The sequence below is a fragment of the Primulina eburnea genome, chromosome 16 (assembly GCF_022965805.1).
Source record: "Primulina eburnea isolate SZY01 chromosome 16, ASM2296580v1, whole genome shotgun sequence".
NCBI classification, from domain to species: Eukaryota; Viridiplantae; Streptophyta; class Magnoliopsida; order Lamiales; family Gesneriaceae; genus Primulina; species Primulina eburnea.
Window position 1 is genome coordinate 29,860,879 of NC_133116.1, and position 8,568 is coordinate 29,869,446.

The following is an 8,568-nucleotide window of genomic DNA, read 5'->3' on the forward strand; positions in this document are numbered from 1 at the left end:
AAGCCAAAGACTCAAACAACATCTCGATATCATCGAGCCAGCTCTCGCACTCTACTGCACTCTCTGTGCCCTTCAGGGTAGGCGGATGGAAAGACTGAAATCTCTTCAATAAAGTCTCCATCGGTGTAGCGGTAACATCCATCTGTGCACCTGATGTGCTACCCTGCTCTGGCTGTGGCACTCGTCTAGGCGGCATAAATCTGATTATCAAACTGATTAGTACATAATCCATATCATCTGTCTCAGCCCTCCTCTGATCATATACCTCTGATCGAGAATCGGTTCTGATTCAGGCTTGACAAGTATATGCTGTAAATCAACTCAGATAATGCACAACATATAATAGGGAAAACAATAAATCATGCTAGCATCTCAAAGCAAGGAAGATGACTCGATCTACCCCTCTCATTCTATTCTATTTCAGTCTACAGAACCTACTGCTCTGATACCACCTGTTGTGGGGACCCGGGCTCTAACTCAATTCTTTTGGGACTTAATTGGATCTTTATTAAAAATGACGGGTCAAATTTTCACTTTCTAACATTTAATCGAATGTTAACATAAAGCGTCTCATTTTTATTTAAAACAAACATCAGTCATCAAACATTACATGTCGTGATCTAGTAGCCTTACTTGTTATACATGTTATAAGAACAACATAACATTTCTAGTATCAACATGAAACTACTAGTACACCATAAGAAGTCTTCTGCTACACCCGGCATCACCACGCTATCAACTCTCTCGTCCTCGTCGTGACCCTGATCCTGCCCCACCTGTTGCCATGCACACATACAGACACGACAACAGCCGGATAACTCCGGTGAGAACATATCCCAGTATAAAACATGGATGCATGCAATGTAATAAATCATGTACAATTGCATAACATAAATCCAGTAACAGGAATATACATCTAAACATGTAGTAGAATACAAATCTGTATTCAACAATTCAAATCTTGACTCGACTCTTTTCTAATCTAGGGATCCCGGTGTGAATAAGACGGTCTGTCACCTACCCAACCACTCGGGGCAACGGTACGTCTTATTCCTAGACTTCGGTCAACTCTGTATCGAGGGTCTACACATATAGCAAATCTGCTCCTATGCGACGATACACCGAAACGTCTAGTTTTGGCAAATCTGCCAATATCTCCTATCTCAGGACTCGAATATAAATCAATAAACGAAACATTACATAATCAATGTAATAACCATCTAGTATGTGATTTAGGGAAACTCGTATCAAATCTGAATCGAGTTGTGCAATCCCGTGACCACATGAATTATACCTTTCTTGTCGAATCGTCGGTGTCACAGTCGAAGTCTCGAGTTCACAATAACCAATATAATCTGAAATGGCAATGTGTAGACACACTCTATCAATAAGCATCTCAACTAACTCAATGTACAAATCTACGGCATAACAGCGTATTCTCGCAATACCGATCAACTCAATCTCAACAAACAATATATACCATAGCCACAACTCATAATCTTCATAATATACTCATCAACACAATATAACATGCTCAACTCTTCCAATCAATATCGATATACATGTTGGAAATTCAATATTATAGCATATGGTATCTGGAAATCAATCCGGTAACGTTTCTACGATGCTCATACTATCAAGAACACATATTCGAACTCAAATCTGAATTTTTCTAACACATGAATTTCGAACCATGCTGAAACTGTACAATACTTACATCCTTAGATAGCTCTTGTTGCAAGGACTCCAAATCCGGTTTCGGAGTTAAAATCGAACGAACAAATCGTGCACAAACTAATTTCTAAAGGATGAAAACTTGAAGCTATTCCATGGGGATTCTCGGTTCTTGCTCTGGAACACTTTCTGAAATGAAGACTCAGCAGCTTGTCATATATATATATACGTGCCATGTGTCAACACGAAACTCAGAGGTGGCATTTTCGCATGCACACCGCGGGTGCGGCAACTCAAGAGTGCGGGTGCGCTGAGCTCACGGCAAATTCATTTTAAAGTGTGACACTCAGACCGCGGGTGCGGTCCTTACATGACCGCGGGTGCGGTCTCACACCGCGGGTGCGGTCACGCTAAAACCGCGGGTGCGGTGTCTGTTCGCAAAATTCCACTAATTTCTGTCACCTACACCGTGGGGGCAGTAGTCTAAGCACCGCGGGAGCGGTGTGGCTTCGGCCATGCCTTCAAAATTCTCATTTAAATGTCATGTATTCTTACCTCTATGAGTCTAGCATCAATGGAAACTGATAATTCTCGAGCCTTACACTACATCACCTACTGGTTTGAATTTTTTCATGACGAGGTCCCCTACTTGAAAATCTCTTGCTTGAACATTCTTGTTGTAAAATTTCATTTCCGGCTGCGATAAGCTTCCATCCGGATAGCTGCCTGATCTCTCTTTTCTTCAATCAGATCAAGTTCAATGGCCCGGGTTTGATTATTGTTGTCCGAATAAGATTCTATTCGGGCAGAAGACAACCCTATTTCCACAGGGAGGACTGCCTCTGAGCCATAGACAAGGCTGTAAGGCGTTTCCTAAGTGGATGATCGTGGTGTGGTCCGATATGCCCATAGCACACTGGGTAATTCTTCCACCCAATCCTTGCCTTTCCCATGGAGTCGGGCTTTTAATGCCTGCACAATGATTCTGTTCGTTACTTCGGTTTGACCATTAGCCTGAGGATATGCTACAGAAGTGAAGGACTGAGTTATCTTCATTTCTTGGCACCAGGAGGTGATCTTCTTTCCTTGGAACTGCCTTCCATTATCTGAAATCAACTTTCTCGGGATTCCATATCTGCAGACAATACTTTTCCACAAGAACTTCATAACCTCGTCCTCGGTGATTCTGGCTAAGGGCTCAGCCTCAACCCATTTGGAGAAATAATCTACTGCTACGAGGAGGAATTTCTTCTGCGCTCGGGCTATAGGGAAAGGACCCACAATGTCCAAACCCCACTGGTCAAAGGGGCATGATGCGAATACCGGTTGCATGCTTGTAGCTGGGCGGTGGTGGAAATTAGAGTGATGCTGACAACCCTGACATTTTTGAACAAAACGGGCAGCATCTTGGGTCAGCTGAGGCCACCAGAATCCGGCCAATATGGCTTTGTGAGATAGAGCTGTTGCACCGAGGTGTTCACCGCAGCATCCTTCATGTATCTCTCGAAGGACATACTCCACCCCGTCTTCTGCTAAGCATTTAAGCAAGGGGCCCTGATGAGATCGTCTGTACAAGACATTATTCAGAAGAACGAACCTGGGTGCTTGTTTCCTGATCTTTGCAGCCTGGACTCGATCCTCTGGGAGTTTTTTATGCTCTATGTATTCCATGAGAGGGGCCATCCATGAGTTTACTGGAGGCGGGGGTGTTTCTTCTTCAAGGGATGATACTAGCCGAGTAAAACAGAGAACCTCCCGGGTGCTTATTTCTGTCAAGGAAGCAGCCAGTTTGGCTAGCACGTCGGCCTCGGTATTTTCTTCTCGGGGAATTTGTTCGATACTCCAGTCTGCAAAGGATGAAGCTTGAGAAGCAATAAGCTTTAAGTACTTGAGCATTTTTTCATTCTTGACCTCGTAAACTCCTTTAATCTGTTGGGTAACCAGCTGAGAGTCGGAATAGATAATGACTCGGGAGGCCCCAACTTCTCGGGCAGCACGCAACCCCGCAAAAACAGCTTCGTATTCCGCTTCGTTATTCGTAACCCTAGGATCAATCCTCAGAGCTAGTTTGATTTTCTCTTCCAATGGGGAGATCAAGACAATCCCTATTCCACACCCCGATATGTTTGAGGCGCCATCAACAAACGCCCTCCATACCTCTTCCCTACCGGGCTGAATCATTTCTGTCAAGAAATCCGACAATGCCTGCGCTTTTATTGTGGCTCGGGGTTTGTATTCAATATCATACTCCCCGAGCTCCACAGTCCATTTGACCATTCTCCCCGAGACTTCTACGTGAGTCATGATTCTCCCGAGGGGAGAATTATTGAGGACCACAATGGGATGCGAGAGAAAATACGGCCTTAACTTTCGAGCGGCCATTACCAAAGCCAATGCGATCTTTTCCAATTCACTGTATCTCAACTCTGCTCCTCGAAGGGCGTGACTGACATAATATATAGGCTTCTGATCGGTCCCTTCCTTTTTGACGAGCACGGAGCTAACAGCAACTTCAGTGGCCGAGAGATAGACCCACAATGTTTCTCCAGGCTCAGGCTTTGCCAATACGGGCAGTTCAGCCAGGTGCTTTTTCAAATCTTGAAAGGCTTGCTCGCAATTGTCATCCCAACCGAATTTCTGCGACTTTCTCAGGATTTTAAAGAAAGGGTAACTGCGGTGTGAAGATCGGGAAATGAAGCGTGACAGGGCCGCAATTCTCCCTGTCAATTTTTGCACGTCCCGGACAGACTGAGGAGAGGGCATGTCCACGATGGCTTGGATTTTCTCCGGGTTAACCTCAATTCCTCGGTCCGTGACCATGAACCCCAAGAACTTTCTGCTTTTAACCCCAAACACACATTTGGCCGGGTTAAGTTTTATTCTATACTGTTTCAGAGTGGCAAAAGTTTCAGCTAAATCATCAATAAAATGAGTGACTTCCTGGGTTTTGACTAGGATTTCATCCACATACACCTCGATATTGCGACCTATTTGTTTTTGAAAAACAAGATTCATCAATCGTTGATACGTAGCCCCTGCATTCTTTAATCCAAAAGGCATCATGACATAGCAAAAGGTACCCCCGGAGGTAATGAAGCTAGCTTTATCTTGATCTTCCAAAGCTAAAGGGATCCGATGATATCCTTGATATGCATCCAGAAAGATTAACAGTTCACATCCAGAAGAGGAATCGACCAGCTGATCGATCCGGGGGAGTGGATAGCAATCTTTTGGGCAAGCTTTATTCAAGTCCCTGAAATCAACGCACATTCTCCATTTCCCAGTAGATTTTGGGACGAGAACTACGTTTGATAACCATGTAGGGAATTGGACTTCCCTAACGTGCCCGACCTTTAGCAATTCTCCCACTTGCTCTTCAATTACTTTATCTTTTTCAGGGCCAAAATGTCGCTTTTTCTGCTTAACGGGTCGGGAACCTGGGAGGATGTTTAATTTATGCTCGGCTACTTGGGGCGAGATCCCGGACAATTCCTGCTGAGACCAAGCAAAGACATCAATGTTAGTTTTCAAACACTGCAAGAGACTTACCCGGGTGGTCGCGCAGATGTCTTGGGCCACCCGGACGTTCTTTCTTGACTCAATTTCCACCACTTCCTGTTCCTCTTCAGCCACAAAGTGCACTTCTCTTCCATGGGTTTCCTCCTGGTGCTCTTTCTCCTTCCCTTCCCTCCTCGCCTTCTTTTGGTCAATCCGGACTGTTTCCCCATAACATCTTCGAGAAGAAGGCTGATCTCCTTTAACTTCTCCAACCTGTCCTCGTATTGGGAATTTGATTTTTTGATGATAGGTTGAGGCCACGACCTTCATTTCATTCATGGCCCGCCTTCCCAGTATGACATTGTACGAAGACGGGGCATCCACCACTGTAAAAGCAGTCATCACAGTCTTCCTCAAGTCTCCCATGCCCAGGGTCAAGGGTAGAGCAATTTCTCCCTCTGGATATACGGCGTGGCCGACAAACCCGAATAGGGCAGTTTCAACTGTTTTCAGCTGGTATTCATGTAAATCCATTTGAACTAGGGCCTCTTTGAAAATAACATAGACGGAGCTCCCATTGTCTACAAAAACCCTCAATATGTCGTAATTGGCCACTCGGGCTTGAATGACAAGAGCGTCATTGTGAGGCAGGCTCACCCCTCGGAGATCTTCTGGTCCAAAGCTTATAACCGGCTCGTCTCTCCTCTTTCCATCAACCTCTAAACACTCCCTCCTACTTCTCGCCTTCCTAGCCCGGTTAGAGTCACCATCGGTAGATCCTCCTGAAATCATTTTGATTATCCCTCGACTTGGGGAGGGATCTTTTCTTTCTGCTGGTTTTATTCTTTCCTCCCGGGTACTCACGTCTCCTCCCCGCCTCCCACTTGGGGTGCTCACCATCTTTGGGGGCATATTCGATATTGGACGTCTAGACAACCAGGGTGGCTGTCTAGACTTATCTCGCGGAGGGTGAGGCGCTGACATAGGACGCTTATTGGAATTCCTCCCCAGGACCCGGAATTCATTGGTATTGTGGGCACAATCTTTATGGAGGGTACAATACCCTTCTGTTCTGGCCTGGGGGTTCTTGCCACAGAATTGGGAGGAGGGGCTTCATCTGATCTGCATTCTTGAATCTCTCTGTCTCGGTCAACTCTCAAAGGTACATGGGAGAAGTGCCCCGGGCCGTTCTTCTTTGGGGCTCTGTCTTCGGTTTTGACAGCCCGATCTTCTCTTGCTCTTTTCAAGGCCTCTCTCTTCTGGTTTTGCGCTTCTTCCATATTAATGTACTTCTCCGCTCGGGATAACAGATCCTCGAAATTCCCGGGCAATTTTTTGGTTAAGGACCGGAAAAAATCCCCTTCCCATAGCCCTTGCATAAATGCTGTGGTCTTTGTCTCGGGTGCACAGGTTGGTACATCCAGGGCCACCCGGTTGAACCTTTGAGATAAACCCTCAGGGTCTCATCTTGCCTCTGTTTTACCTCAAATAAACTGAAAGCGGTTTTCTTATACTTCTTGCTGCTGCTAAATTGATGCAAGAATACCTTTTGAAAGTCCTCGAAGCAACGGATGCTTTGTGGTGCCAACCCTTCAAACCATCTCTGTGCAGAATCTACCAGGGTGGTGAGGAACACCTGACATTTAATTTGGTCCTCATAACAATGTAGCATGGCCATATTTTCGAAACGAGCGAGGTGCTCCTCAGGGTCAGAACTCCCATCATAATCTTTGATTTTTGCTGATTTGAAATGCCCCGGGAGTGGTTCCCGAATAATGATGTCAGAAAACGGACAACCTTTAACGACAGGAACATTGCATTTAGAACCTACCCGCCCTTCTAACACTTTCACCTTTTTTCTTAACTCTTCCAATTCTTCCGCAACAGTGGGAGACTTAGAACCCGCGCTTGATTCCCTTTCTTCTTCCCTTCTTTCTTCTTCTAATGGCTGTTCACGCTGCTGCTCGGGATGACTGTCATGATGAGAGGTGGCCTTCTTTGTTGTGGCCATCTTAACCGCATCAGTTATAATCTTCTGTAACTCTTCAGGAGTCAGATGGATGGTGGGCTGAGGACCATTAGGAGGAGGACCACCCGCACCAGAAAGGCGAGTATTGTTTTCCTCTTGGACTCGAGAGGTGTCTTTATTAATTCTTCTAGTAGGAGCCATATCCACGCCTTAGAACTCAAAGTTTTCCCACAGACGGCGCCAATGATGCAACCCGGGTCAAACGATCGAGTCGGGTCAGGAACTCTGCCGGGTAAGCTATCAGAAATATTGAAGGAAATATGAGTTATACGCTGGATCTGGAGTGTGACCTCTCGAATACTTTGGAGGACCTGCGAGTAAGAAAGACAACCACGTGAATGGGCGCCGGAGGAGTGTCCGGCGTGGCCACTCCGATGCTTAAGTCAGTAGGGTACTCAAGCAAGAAAACCAATGTAGCCAAGTGATGGCTGTGTGGATTGGTGTGTAGTAAATGAGAGTATTAAATATCAATTAATGTCTGAATGGATGATAAATGCGGATAAAAACCTGGTATTTATAGTAGAAGAAGCAATGATGACCTCGTTTTTTGTGTGTGGGCATTAAATATAGTAGGGTGGCTGATTGTACCCTATTATTCTGACATGTCAAATCATATGCTAGTCATATCTCGTCTGTCCTGTCAACCATTAATATTAACCAGGGATAGGTCGGCTGTATGCGCGATCTATCAAGTCAACGCCATTAAATGCTCCCCCCGTATCGAGGTGTCAGAGGAGAAAACTTCTCGGGTAATATTGCCAGAACTCGGGCGTTACGTCCTAGGTGACCCATAACCCAAGATATGAGTGTTTGCCGCCATATTCAACTTTGAAAATATTCTGCCCTGACCCGGGCACCGCTCATGGGCATGCCCCATGACCCGATAGATCCTGGGATCCATCAATGGCCCGGGACATATCGGGGCATCAATGTATATTCTTTCAGCAACACCTAGCACAACCTTGTTTCATTTTCTACCTTAAAGTAAAGCTGTCAATTCGGTTTGGGTTCGTCGGATTGGCCCAACCGAATACAAATTTAAGTGAGTTGGGTTGAAAAAATCCCAAGCCACTAAAAGGCTGGGCTCCACGGACGAGCCCACGGGGGCTGCGGGCTTAGGCGGGCCAACCCGCTACGAGTCGAGTTGGACCGCAAGTTGATTTTTTTTAATCTATATATATGTGTGTGTGTGTGAGTGAGTGTGTGTATTTTAGTAGGGAAAGTTGTGTTTTTTTAACTAATTATTTTAAAAGTGTGAAATCAAAGATTTATTAATTTTTTTATATAAATTGTTATTCATTAAATAATCAAATTTAAATAAGAATGTATATTTTTCATTTTTTAATAGCTTGTGTTAGAATCGGTTA